Genomic DNA, 14,683 nt, shown 5'->3' with positions numbered 1-14,683 from the left:
AACCTTCAACAAAGTGTCTAACTGCCAACCGGCTGTAGCATTATTCGTCTTATTTCAACTGCTCCTCTGCTGCTTTCATACTTTTACAAAGTCATGCGTTCCGGTCTGCTTGCGTCTTATCAAATAACCAACTTAGATGGCTCTCTCTTTCATCTAGTCTGGCAGGAGCATATATTTTTCGCCTCTGCTTTAATTTGCTTTAATTTGATTTGCTTTGCTATTTTTCGTTTTAGATTTTATTTCGTGCTTTATTTTTAATTTTCTTATTTTTTTTTTTGTTTTTATTTTTTTTAATACCCTGTACAGGGTAATAAGTTTGTTATGAAGTTTGTAATACACAGAAGGAAACGTTGGAGATCCTATAAAATATATAATGATACATATACATGTATAGATGATAAGCGTGACGAGCTGAGTCGATTTAGTCATATCCTTCTGACTGTATATAACCGAACTAGTTCCTCAGTTTTTAGAGATATCGCTCTGAAATTTTGCACACGTTCTCTCTCACCAAGAAGCTGCTCATCAAGTTCTTTTTTTATTTGAAGAGATATCTTCACAAATTTTGACATGGATTATAGCCCAAGGCAACGGTACAATCGCAGAAAAATATTTTCAGATCAGACGACTATAGCTTATAGCTACCTTATAAACTGATCAATCAAAAGAAGGTCCTTATAAGGAAAACTTTTTTACTTGTCAAGATATCTTTATGAAATTTAGCACAAATTGTTTTCTATAGTAAAGCTATAATTTTCGTGCAATTGGCTTAGATCGGAACACTATAGCCTATAGCTGCCATACAAACTGTTCAATCAAAATCAGGTCCTTATAAGAAAAACTTTTTTACTTGACAAGATATATTCACGAAATTAGGCCAAAATTATTGTCCATAGTAGCGCTATAATATCCGAGCAAATCTTTCAGATCGATCTGCTATAACTTATAGCTGCCATATAAACTGCACGATCAAAATCAAGTTCTTGTATAGAAAAGTTTTTTATTTGACCAGATATCTACACGAAACTTGGCAAAGATTATTCTCCAAGATAGCGCTATAATCTCCGAGTAAATCGTTCAGATCGGTCTACTATAGCATATAGCCGCCATACAAACTGAACGATCACAATAAAGTGCTTGTAAGAAAAAAATTTTTCCATGACAATATATATTCACGAAATTCGCCACAGCTTATTGTCCAAGCCATTGCTATAATATATGAGCCAATCATTCAGATCGGTTTACTATAGCCTATAGCTGTCTTAAAAACTGTATAATTTAAATCAAGTTCTTGTATGGAAAACTTTTTTTTTATTATGAAGCTTTAAGCCTTTTCTGGCGTTTTTTTGTTTATTATTTTCTTCTTTTCATTTTTATTATATATATATATACATATATATGTATGTATATATTTATTTTCCTTTAAATTTTTAGATTTCTTCATTTTTATATTCCTACATTTCCCGCTACTGCCAGCCAACTCCCATTGTGCCACCACACCGAAGATACTAAAAAAGTAGTTCACTGCCTTGGATTGCCCGTTAGTCGTCTGTTTGTCTGGCAGCCGCACTATTTGGTGTTACAATTCACACCCACATACAACCGCGCGCACGGACAGACACTCGCAACAAATCAGCTTTAGATACAAATGCCCTGATAGTGATGCCTAACCCATATACAAACATACATACATACATAGAAACATATATGTATGTGTGTATCGTAACGCTAACAGGGCGGATAGTATTCAATCTCGACATCAACTACAGCATCTTTAGCGGCCGCGTTGCTGTGCTAAATCGCTTGGTTTTTGTTGTTTTGTGTAGGGCGGCACGGTGTTAAGTTTATTTCTCATTTTATTAGTCTACTTATAGGCGTTTAACTGCCTGTGATTCTAACACTTCGCTTTTATATATTTACAGTTTCACACACACATACACACACATCTATAAACTCACACATTTATAATTTGAAACTAAATATGCTGCCATGCCGTGGCATTTAGTATGCATGTATGTCGCTGGCCATCCGCGCGTAAATTACACATTAATGAGAGATATTATCTAACTACAATTAATTAGGTTAAACGTTTCGAAAGCAGTACAATTGTACGACTATTCTTGGTTGAACGAACAGGCGAATACGCGAAGTGCTCGTATCGTGTGTCCATATGTTTTTTTTTTTTTGCTACTGCTGCTTCCTCACATTCGCGTCACGGTCGTATTTGGTGCGTTTTTCTTTTTCTTTTTTTGTTTTGTTCGTTTTCGTTTTTTCAATTATATATGCTTATCCGACGTATTTTTTATTCGCACGAAATCGGCCTGCTTGTACTCGTTTTATGTCGCCACAACGATTTTGCCGCGTATGCAACAGCGCCGTTCCATGTTTCAAAACCTACTAAACACTTGTGAGCCGTCGCTGACCGAGCCGACGCTAGCGAGGATGATGTTGGCGACGACGACAACGACGACGACGACGACTAGGACGCCGAGGACGCCGAGGACGCTGAGTACGACGCCGACAACAGGATAAGAGCCAGTCATACAGGCATTTCCCCATAATGTACACACACGTATGTATGCGTGTGTGTGTCAGTACACTCAACAACAAACGAATCATAGAAGCGTGAAAGCACAATGGACTGTTAACTCATGAAAGCTCAACAGCGCGCCGACAGGCGACAAAAACAATACCAAGTAGATTGAGTGCGCCTTCATAAAAAAGCTTGAGCGCATAAAGTGGCGCACAGGTTTGCAAGGCAAACAACAATGTAGTGCCAACACGACATACCTAGTGTATAAGCCAAAGCAAAGCGGAGCACGTGAGAGCGCTTTGGAGAGTGACCCGTAGGTATTAGCGTATATTGACAAGCAATGAAATTAATTAGAAAATCTTGTTGTGGCAGGTTGCAATGTTTTTGTTCTGGCGTAAACAAACAAATCGCGTAAAAGGTGGTCCAATGCTCCAAGCACACACACTCACACACATACAGTTATACAACAATTGTATATTGCACCATAATGAGTAGAGTGCGAATGTGAGAGCGCAATTGCTGCGCTCATTTGTTGTGAGGGCCGTTGCTAGAGCTTCCAGCAAGTGGCAGTGTGAACGACTGTTGCTTTGGGAAATTGTTGAGAAAGGTAGGAAATACGGATAATTCATATAAATGCGCACATATTATATGTACATTATGGGTGTGTACAGTGGGTCACAGACTGATTAAGCGCTGGTGAAGGCACACTTACCGTAGTCGGTTTTTGACGAGAAACATAAATGAAACAACTTTTTTCGGACCAACCTTTAGAGCCTAACAGAAATTTGATTCAACAGCAGTTACCGAGTTGAAAAGAACTTTATACTCAGGCCATAAACAGTCACATTTGAAGTTCATAAAATTCATAGATATTTTTGCAACGCAGTCGCTAAGAGTCATAAAGGGGGATCCATTTCGAGAATCCTCACTTTTTTTTAAGAAAAAACACATAAACTTCAAATTTAATGGGAAATTTTAATTATCGTTCGAAGGAACATTCTTCTTCATTTATTTTTTGAAGATTATCTCTTTCTAATGTTGGCAGCGGCTCCGCCTCGGAAGGTACACCCGTTAAGTCTAATTGTCTAAAACCCGTTCGAGCATTCGACTGGTAACTGGCGAATGAGACTTTAGTGTAAAGACCGCATAGGAAAAAGTCTAGCGGTATTCTCTCAATAAATCCATTATCTACTGATTGATGCGATGTGTGAAGTGGTGGTCTTGTTGAAACCAAACGTCGCCGAGATCACGAGCTTCAATTTCATTCATCAAATAGTCGGTTACAATGGCGCTATAACGGTTACGTTCTCACCCGCATCATTTTCGAAGAAATATTAACCGATAATTCCACCGACCCACAAACCACATTAAACTGTTATTTCCGGATAAAATGGCAGCTCTTGAATCTTTTCTTCGTCCCAAATGCGACAATTTTGCTTGTTTACATACACTGAGTCAGAAATGGTCCTCATCGCTGAACAAAATTCGGCTCGAAAACGTCGGATCTTTTTTAACTTTTCAGGAGCCCATAAAGCAAACCGATATTACTTGGGAAGGTCGAGCGGGTTCAGTTCTTGTACAAGCTATATCTTGTAGGCTTTCAATTTAAGACCTCGACATAAAATGCGCCAAGCCGTTCCATAAGTTAGACCGAGTCGAGTATTAGGAAACGGTGGGGTTTCTCACCAAGGGTTGTGATTTAGTTTTACGAGACCGTGGTTAATCCAACACTGTTCTATGGTGTATTCGTTGGGTAGAAGACGCTCGATAAAGCCATACTTGCAAAACAGCTAAAACGTATTCTATGAGCGGTTCTTCTCAATTCAATGATGGCAGTTAATTCCATTCTACACACAGCACCCATGTACAAGGTGTTTGCAAAGTAAACCGCACTTTTTGAATCTAGCTCCCCTGCATTTTGAAAGAACATTTGGACTTACGAAAGTTGTGTGTGTACGGTTTGTTCCACACAAATCGACTGACGACCAAAAATTGCTCAGAATCCAACATTCGAAGGACGACTATTTGACCAAAAATCACATTTTAACCATTAACAACTCCCCGTATTCATCTGATATGGCACCGTGCGACTTCTTTCTTTTCGGAAAAATGCATTTGCCCATGAAAGGAAAGCGTTATGCAGACATAGAGGCCATTCAAAAGGCTGGCACCGGCATACTGGCGGCCATACCGGCCAACGAGCTAAAACACTCGTTCGATATGCTTTTGGACCGTGCAAAAGCTGTATTGAAGCAGAAGGAGGCTTTTTTGAATAACATAAATTGATTTTGCCGAAAATATCATTTGTTCTGTTTTTTAAAGTCCTGTTTACCTTTTACATAGTCGGCAGTCTCCGGGAAACTGGACACATTAAGGTACCCAGAGTGAGATATTCCAAAATCCACGAAGACTACTCCGACGCGGGTCTTACTCCTAGCAGAATCTACTCCACGCACATACTTCGTTGTAAATGATGCGCAGTAAGCTTTTTCATGGATGAATCCAAGCGCAAGGGGAAGGTTGGAGGGGTAGTCTTCGGAGCTCTGAATCAACTTTTGTTTCAGATTCCCAAACAACTGTAGTATTTTTCTTGCAGCATGGCTGTTATACAGGACTTGGATTCAATGGCACTGAACTCAAAGCTAGCAAGGAGTGCAAAACTTCAGTAGCATTAACATTAAACTTCCATATTCAACTAGTCTGAGTGCCTGGCCACAACGGAATCGTTGGAAATTATAAAGCCGATGAGCACCCAAGAAAAGGCACCCAGATCCTAATATCATCAGAATGGGATCGAGCAATAGTTCCCCTGTCTTCGTGCATTAGGTCACTGGATCTATTGACTATGCGCGAGCTCAGCAAACATTGGTCAGCAGCCAGTACTTGTAGTGTTACGGGAGTGTTCTGGCTCAGAACGGAGCGTAATAGAGTCATTGAAATGTTTGCTCTTAGCAAGTTACACACGCAATGATAGGCGTCCCAATTAAACACTGTTCCATTGGCACTCACGCTAAAGATTTTTGTTTACACAAGTTGTAAAAGTTCCAATGAGGACGATAAGGTTGAAACGTCTAGCCACTTTCTCCTCCACTGTCCAGCTTTCGGCAGACTAACATTGAAGCATGTCGGTTAACATGCTTTTACCCTGCGAATTAAATGGAATGGAATTTTATCGATATAAGAAGGTCTTTAACAAAGGACAAGCTTCTGAAATAGTCCAAGTGGGATTACTCGACAAATCAGCCTATTTACCTAAAACAACCACGGACACATTGCGAAGCTTGCTTAACTTTTTGAAGCTTTGCTTAAACTTCGAGCATGATAATGTTCAGGCTAAGAACAGCTCATATACCATAACTCTCAAAATAGGTATGGATAGTTTAACATTCAGAAAGTTTGATACATTGATTCAAAATCTCTAACCCATATAAAGGTTATTTCGTAGTAGGATATGCTGAGACGAAAGGAATTTCATACTCGAGAAAGGTGATATAATCGGTATGATACTTTTTGGTCTATATTTTGATTTTGTTTTTGGATTACTGGAAAAAAATCTATGATCGGTATTTTAACTTTCGGTCGTTGATTGTATAAATATTTTTCTTTACTATTTCGTAGTTCTACCTTACTGCTGAAGCCATCTTTTATAAATATTTTAAATACTTGTTTTTATATCCTTTGGCGCCTTTAAATCTGTGACTTTTCACCCATTTCAAATTGAATTAACTTATCGCATACGTGAAGGTGCTATGCCAGGAGCAATGTTTGAGCTTTACAGCTTTCATTTAAAGCTTAGCGGACCTAGTTCCATCACTAAAAATTTGCCTTTTATAACAATTGTGAATCTTATATCTCTTTATACACGTATTTTCTGGTCTTTTAACACAGTTCATTGATGATTAATGTGTGATTTTCAATGAAGTAGATGGAGCTTTCACCACTTTTTCATCGAACAGACATTGTACATAAAATTCGGCCATCAAAGTATAAATTTTAACCATATTTGAGCGGAAATCTTTATGAGAAGTAATTAAAAATAGTAAGAGAGTGAAATAGCCATTAGAAAATGGCAGTTTGACACGAGCAGCCATGTATTAAGGGGAACACCTAGTGTCAAAGCCTAAAAAGGGCGGGTTCTGGGAATTTAAATCTATCTATGTAGTATCAATACTTCAAAAATAAACAGTCAATTTTTTTAAGAAAACAACTAAATATTTTTACTGTTGTCCACTGCCTGAGTGATTCCGGCTCTTTCTTCATGGAAGAAGCAAACTCCATACAAGCGGGCGGACTTTTCATAAATTTCTCCATGGAAGAAGCAAACTCCATACAAGCGGGCGGACTTTTCATAAATTTCTCCATGGAAGAAGCAAACTCCGTACAAGCGGGCGGAGTTTTCATAAAAAAGTTATTTTAACCAAAATTTGCTCGGTTTGATCTATGAAAACTCGATATTGATCAGATCAATAGGTTATTATATGGAGAACTACCTAGTATGTAGTGATCAGATTGTTAATCTCCAAGTAATCACTCAAGCAAATTTGAAAAATGTAATCTTGCGAAAAATGCGCTAAAAGATAAAATGATGGAGCTGATTGAACTGAGCGGTTCCACTTTGAGGGACTATTACTCGGAAAACATTTTAAATACTTATTTAAAATTTTAATATGCTATTTTTGAGGATGTATTTTGTGTTATTTACAAAAGTATTGCCAAATAGTTGAAAACCATGATCGTGCGACCGATTATTACATATGGAGCGGTGGTTTGGGCCTCGAAAGCATGCGCGCATGTCCGATGGCGGCACTTGAAGCCATGCTGGATCACACACCGCTTCAGCTAGTTGTTCAGGTAGCCAAATACACTACTCCAAATGACAGCAGAAGGGTTTGGTAGAGGTACGGTAATTTCTTCCCAGCGCATAAAGAACTTAAGTGGCGAAATACCAAGGGATAGCATTCCTAAAAGTGTTAACTGCATTAAGAAGTTCAAGGTCACCCTCAGCAATAAGGCTGAATAGAATGATTCCGCTCTCGAGCTACTACTTAACGATAGTACACTCAAGTGGTACACCGGCGACTCGAAAATATCGGAGGGATTTGATGCATAAGTCGCAGGACCACGCACCAAACTCTCCATACCTATGGAAAGTCTATGGGAAGTTTTGTGAGCATCTTCCAAGCAGAGGTCTTTGCTATTAGTTGATGGGTAGAGATTAACCTCCAACGCAACTATCGTTATGAATATATGTGACCTGGTCTACGAAAAGGGAGCTAACGTGCGAAAACTAGTTTTCTGGGAAAAGCTGTTAAAAATAATCGTCAGTTTCTCGTTATCTCATTAATTGTTCTCCTTTTTTTTGACACCTAAGCCCCCTTTCCGTAGACCAGGTCACATATAGTTATATTCGGCGACAGTCAAGCGGCACTGAAAGCGATCTCTGCGTACGAGATCAAATCGTCATTGGTGCAGGAGTATATAGAACGGATGAAGAGTCTATCAAATCGTAAAAAAGTGCCGGGTCACAAAGGTATAGATGGGAACGAGCAGGTTGATGAGCTCGCCCACTCTTCAGCATTCACCAACATGGCAGGATTCGAATCTGTCATTGCAGTTAGTCCCCATTACATAAATGAGCTGCTCCGTTAGGATGAAGGAGTGAGCAGCATGCCAAGTTGCTAAATATGTAATCAACATCCCAAGGGTCAAACTCAATCTACTAGTCGCCTTCTACCATGGCCATTGTAAACTCAAGAGCCACTTATATAACATCGGCCTAACTTCTTGTGCGAATTGCCGATTCTGCTATATATAATACACTATATATGCCCCTTAAGCTCAGCTATACGGTAACCTCTGAAGACATGTATCAAGATTTATTCGGGAGAAATGGGGCTGACATCTGGTTTATTACTGTTGGGTTAAATAGTAACGCAATTGTTATTTCGTTTGTATATTTTAGACCGAAAGTAAAATTTTTCACTGTTCTATCTAACGGAAAATAAATAAATAATTAGAATAACCATTCAACTTCATTTAGCTCTCTAAAAGGAGTGCTTAAAAAGAACGTGATGCCACTTAAATGGTGTAAAAACCAACGAGGAGTTAACCAACAGAAACATTAGAGCTTAAGTACATTTTCAATTGACACACAGCTCCATAAGTATAACAATAGAAAGTCGTACAAATCGACGCTCATGCTTGCCTAAATTGTTTTCTTATTTACTCAAAATCATTAACTCGCCCGCCAGAGCTTTAGAGCTTTCACGCTGAGCGCAAACCTGCGCAATGTGCGCGCTCAACAGCTGACTATGCATATTTGCTCTCTCGCTCTTTCACTCTCACGCACGCTAAAGCGTCATTTTGCGCGCTCTCAACGGCATCCGGAGAATAGTGGTAAATTTCTTTTTGATTGAAATCATTTAAATTGCATATTTTCATACTTAACATTCCTCGAAGAGACTCCTCGTGCCCATTCAAGTGGGTTAACTATTTGAGTATACACGTGAATGGGTGTGTGTGTTTGTGTCGCCAGCATACGGTGAATGAATGCCTCACGGCCTTTAAATAGTGGTAAATCAGCATTTCACACCATTGAAAGTGTGGCAATGTCGTTGCCGTTGCCGTTGCCGCTGCTACCACTGCTGCCACCACTTCAGCTGCTGCAACACACTTTTACAGCGCAAAACAAAGTTTCGTTTTTCCACTTTTTTTGGTTAGGTGGCAGCTGAGGCCAATGTTACAGTTTCAATTAATTAAAGCATTTTCATTTTTTTGGTATTGTTATTATTATTGTTGTTGCTGTTATTTTTGTGTTGTTTGGTTCATTCTCCGCGGCTTTGGCACTTGTAGTCGCGCGAAGCATGGGCAAGACAATGGGCACCTCAACAACGCCCAGCGCACGGCTAAGGGCAAGGATATGAGGGTCGGGTTTGCGCGCGTCATTGTAACCATGCGCTGGATTAGATGTTAATGTTACTAGCACTGCTACCGTTGTTGTTGTTGTTGTGTTTCTAGCGTTTTTATTGTTGCTGCTGGTGTTCAGTGACACTTCGTCAAAGAAAAGTTTTTGCTTGGCCCCTGTTCAACCTCCCCGCTTTTCCTCTTTGGCAATGCATAATTAGTTATGTATGTTAAGGTAATTTATGTTGCTCAACGCAGTGCCTTATTAATTCATACAATAATTATTATGTTTGAAAACTTTTGCACTACTTAATTGCGCACTTTAAAAAGTGCTTCAAGCAGAGAGTTCATCCTCGTCGAAACCCTTCTCAATCTTTGCTTGAATTAAATGCAAAGATTTACATTACCGTTATAAACAAGTAAGGTGGGTAAGGTAGATGAGCTATTGAATACTTTGAACTTTGCTGGCGCCTGAAGCGTGCAACACATCCTGTAACTTATCTAAACTAAGTTGCAATGTTTACTAACTTAAGATGAAGATTATTTAATACAACAAAAAAAAGTTTGTAAATTTCTTGTTAAGTGAATACAAATGCAACACTGCTTTTACTATCTTCTTCTACTTCTTAGTATCTGTTTTAAAAACGTCTATTAGATTTTAGCCCGAGTCTACGAAAGCTCGAAAATCTCTAGTTTCCTTCGCAAATTTGAAACATTTTAGTACAAAATACCAGGCGCCACGTAGCGAAAAGAAGCTCGCCTATAATCGCGTAAGCGGCGTCTACGCCAGTAAAGAAGAAGTACAACCAGGTCCTTCTCCACCTGTATTCTCCAACGGAGTGGAGGAGCTCCTCTATCTCTGCTACCCCGGGCGGGTACTGCGTCGAATACTTTCAGAGCTGGAGTGTTTCTATCGACACGTACGACATGACCCAGCCAGCGTAGCCGCCGTCTTTTAATTAGCTGAACTATGCCAATGTCATCGTATATGTCATACAGCTCATCGTTCCGTCGATTGCGTTATTCGTTTTTGCCAATACGCAAAGAACCATAAATATTCCACATAACTTTTCTCTCGAAAACTCGTAACGTCGACTCATCAGATGTTGTCATCGTCCATGCCTCCCCACCATATAGCAGGGCGGAAATAATGAGTAACTTATAGAGTTTTGTCTCTATTCGTCGAGAGAGGACTTTACTACTCAATTGCCTACACAGTCCGATGTAGCACCTGTTAGCAAGAGTTTGATTTCTAGGCAGACATTGTTGTTGGTGTTAATATAGGTTCCAAAATAGACGAAATTATCTAAGACTTCGAAGTTATGACTGTCAACAGTGACGTGGGGCCAAGTTGCGAGTGCGACGACTGTTTGTTTGATGACAGGAGATATTTCGCTTTGCCCTCGTTCACTACCACTACCGACCCATTTGCTTCGCTTCCATATCCTGTCTGGAGAAAGCAGAACTAACGGCGCGGTTGTTGGGGCCAATGCAATCATCATCGGCGTGCGCCAGCAGCTGTACACTCTTATAAAAGATTGTACCTTCTCGTTTCAGCTCTGCAGCTCGGATTATTTTCACCAAGAATATATTGAAGAAATCGCACGATAGAGAGTAACCTTGCCACAAACCTCGTTTGGTATCGAATGGCTCGGAAAGGTCCTGCAAAACTTCAGCTTACGCAATCAGGATACCAAACTCAGAAATAGCTGCGCAAAGTTCATCCTCGATTCCCGCGGTAACTCGAGCTCTTCGTATGCAATGGGTGGGGGTTTGACTCCAAGTACGCCATTCACTGGGAGGATGTCTGTGAAGGTGTCGATGGCTTTACTGTGAATGGCGGTCAGTGCAAATTTGAGGTTTGTTGCGACCGAAGATTGGTCTGCATATTGTTCTATGCCATCAACGTAGTTGAGAAAGGACCTTTCGATGTTCCTAGGGGGCAGTTCCGCTAAAGCAGGTGACTGCAGAGATGACTTCTGCAAAAACACCCTATCATAAACTTCTTGGAGCCTTGGGCCTCTCTTTGCTGGCGTTCAACGAGAGACATCAAGAGGCATTCTGTTATAGTCCGGAGTGCAGTGTTCTGACATGTCTGTAGCTTCCTCATCTGCGTTCCACTGCATCCATGCGACCATATTAGTGCAGCGGACGGGCCAACCGATTGCATTGTATGTTGCCCACAACGCATCTTTGTCTTTTTGTGCTCATATGCTGCCGACTTCTGACTTGAGGATTTTGTTGCGCCTCTAACATCGTTTTGATCAATAAGTTTCACTTGAATTCCAATCGTCGGGCATACTTTCGTCCGACCATATTCTACAAAGAAGCTGATGCATACTCATTATCAGTTTTTCGCCACCGTTTTTCGGCCGACAATCCATCAGCTTTGGAGACATACTATTTATATATCTGTAAATATATTTGTTTAAATTAGTGTTATGGGCATTGAAATATCTGCGAGACGGACCAATCGGCTTAAAATTTTTTACACGAGCTTGTTAGATATAAAGGGTCAAAATGAAATAAAGCACTCAAATTTGGTCAAAATGGTTTCTTTTTTATGCAACTACGTTTATGCCTTTTATGATTCGAACAAAATGCCGGCCAAATGGTCACCACTGCTCCGTTTGCACATATTTATCCGTTTTCTCCAATTTTCGATGACCCGGTGCAGCATTTCGGCTATAGTGCGTTGAATGTTGTACTCGAGCTCCTCCAGCGTTGCTGGTTGATTGACGTAAACTTTTGATTTAAAATAACCCTCCGAGATAATAATCTAGTAGTAAAATTGCAAGATCTTGGCAGCCATTTGGCTGTTAGTTTTCTCCAAATTAACACCTAATTTTGCATTACGTGTTCGTGTTTAGACGTAATATATATGACGGCGCACAGTCTTGTTGGTCATCGACATCGTCCGCATCGATTTCATCAAACTCCGGAAAAAAAGTCGGTCAACAACGAGTTATATTGCAGTTGCCGTTCCTGAACCACCCGAGGGTTTGACTCACCCCAATAGCGACTATTTTGTTTGTTGACGAAGCTATTTATTAAGCCATAAATGATCTCATTTGAGAAGATGGTTTTTCGGTGAAAGTCGTCGTTGGCTTTCAACATTTCCAAAATCAGCGAAAAGGTCTTAAATGGCCCGTCAGCTTGATCGTCACGAGCTATCAAAATCACGTTATTCTATTGATAAACGCTGTGTTGCACAGGTAACGATCGTAAGAATAAGATTTTGACAATAATTTAGATTTGAAAAGAAAATTGTTACACAAAAATAGACCAATGTCGTTTTAAAATTTCACCATCATGATGGTCAAAAGTGAAAACTTACAAAATGTAGTAGTAATAAGTTTTCCAATTGTAAAGCAGGTGAAGTAAGTTTGTCTAACTGCAAGAAAAAAACAGGATCTTGGCCTTTATTCCAGACATTGACCTCTTGCCAATATCTTACAGAACTAACTTGAACCCTTGGTTTCCCATATTCATCGCTCTTTGTCCTCAAACTGGATTGGTAAACCTGTAGTCTATTTAACTATGAATCTATAGATCAAAATGATGTTCAAAACGGCTTAAGGAAATATTTCAATCTAGAAATAAAACAAAAAATCGTGTTTCCAAAGTTTAATCATTCAAAAATATGTCTACAAGAGGATTTTTCAAAATTCAAGTTATTTGCGTGTATTTTACTATCCCGGCTAAGTTTCGGATGGAACTAAAATTTTAAACGAATTTTTTCGAAACTGTCTTTCTCACAACAATGCCAACAATTTCTCAGGTTCTACTGGATCGACTTACCTGAAACTTTCAGAGAGTTTCTTTTATATTCTTGCCTATTTCTGGGACTATCCATATACCCAAATTTCAAATTTTACTTTAAAAAATCGATACTGTCAAAAAACTGGTAAAAAAGTTGTCTTTTTAAGGCAAATACAACTTATTTCTTATCGAAAGTTCAGCGTTTTAAAAATATTAGTATTTATGAAATAGTTCGCGGATTTTCGATTCAGCGAATCGAAGTATTTGCGTGAGTCGTGATCAAATATTTTTATGGGGACTGTTTATAAGAATGAATGACGCAAAGTTTAAATGTGCTAAATTAACAAAGTTAATACAAAATCTCGTCTCAAGTACTATGAAGTACTTATCTCAAACGAGTTAATTTCCGTCCTCATAACAATAAACTTATTTAAATTCCGATAGAGTTTATTGCTTACAAACTTTCCAAGAGCATATGAAGTTTTTCCCAATGACTAACTGCCGTCTAAAATTTTTACCTTCAAGAGAGGTTTAAATGAGGTCCACACCAAAGCAGACTTGCAATACTAGCTTTGAGTGCGCCTACTGCTAAAAGTCATTTAATGAGTGTCTGACCTCACTATCAATAACATCATAGTATTTTAATATCAGACTAGTCTTCGAGCTTGATCATAGGCGAGTCTATGGAAATTACGGTGAGCTCGACACCCTTGTTTCGATTACATCGGATTGGGAAAAAGGTGAGTCTCCATTGTGCTCTTACGCACTAGAGCTGGCCCTCTGGACTTTGCGTGAGTTTAGCAGGCACAACTAGCTCCTCTACGAATGCAACAGAAGATCTACTCGCCCACAATAAGATTCATATTGCCGCAATCGTAGGAGTTATTACTGGACATTGTCTAATAAGTGTACATGCGGCAAGGCTGAAAGTTTTCGGACGGAGGAAGGTGAAGGGGAAACATCCAGATACTTTCCCTCCAATGTCAAGCTTTTACAAGACTGAGATTAAAACATCTCGGCAAACATATCTTTGGCGATTCCGACGAAAGAACTAGTATTAATATCAGCCGTCTCAACAAATTTTTAGCTGGCTCAAAACGCTTTGTCGATTTTGGAGAGCTTTTTCGATCAATAATTAAGAGTGTTTAGATATTATAAAGGACCGACATCCGACTTCAGCCATCCAAGTGGAATCTGTAATTATTTCTTAACATAGTCTTCTTTAAGCTCTTCACCCAGGGACGCTACAAACTCTTTAACCCATTTAAAAATACACTTTCTGGAAGCGTGTAAAGAAGGTGTGTTGTTGCCGTTTTTACTTCTCCAGATACTCAAGGAAGATCCCACCTTTTCCATGGCCGAAAACGATGGCGAACAGACTCCTGGGTGATAAGACAGCCTTTACCTTCTACGGTGCAGGTTTACTGGTGAAGTCCACGGTTTCTACTGTACCTTAGTTTCTAGTGCGTTTATTATCAGTGGATC

The 14,683-nt window shown here is 39.5% G+C and overlaps 1 protein-coding gene across 4 annotated transcripts in view; it reads right to left on the bottom strand.

Annotated features, from left to right (window-relative positions):
* LOC120778857 (dipeptidase 1) overlaps positions 1 to 2,378 on the bottom strand; it is a 119,225-nt gene extending 116,847 nt beyond the window's left edge. For 3 of the 4 annotated variants that reach the window (XM_040110897.1, XM_040110904.1, XM_040110914.1), the window contains exon 1: positions 1,959 to 2,378. The gene's annotated coding sequence lies outside the window, so the exon portion shown is untranslated. The remainder of the gene's footprint in view (positions 1 to 1,958) is intronic. The other variant, XM_040110888.1, reaches the window with a different exon arrangement.
* Between the last annotated feature and the right edge of the window lie 12,305 nt (positions 2,379 to 14,683).

Source organism: Bactrocera tryoni, chromosome 1 (genome assembly GCF_016617805.1).
Source record: "Bactrocera tryoni isolate S06 chromosome 1, CSIRO_BtryS06_freeze2, whole genome shotgun sequence".
NCBI lineage: Eukaryota > Metazoa > Arthropoda > Insecta > Diptera > Tephritidae > Bactrocera > Bactrocera tryoni.
The sequence above is the reverse complement of the archived record's forward strand: the minus strand, read 5'-3'. Positions and strand labels throughout refer to the sequence as shown.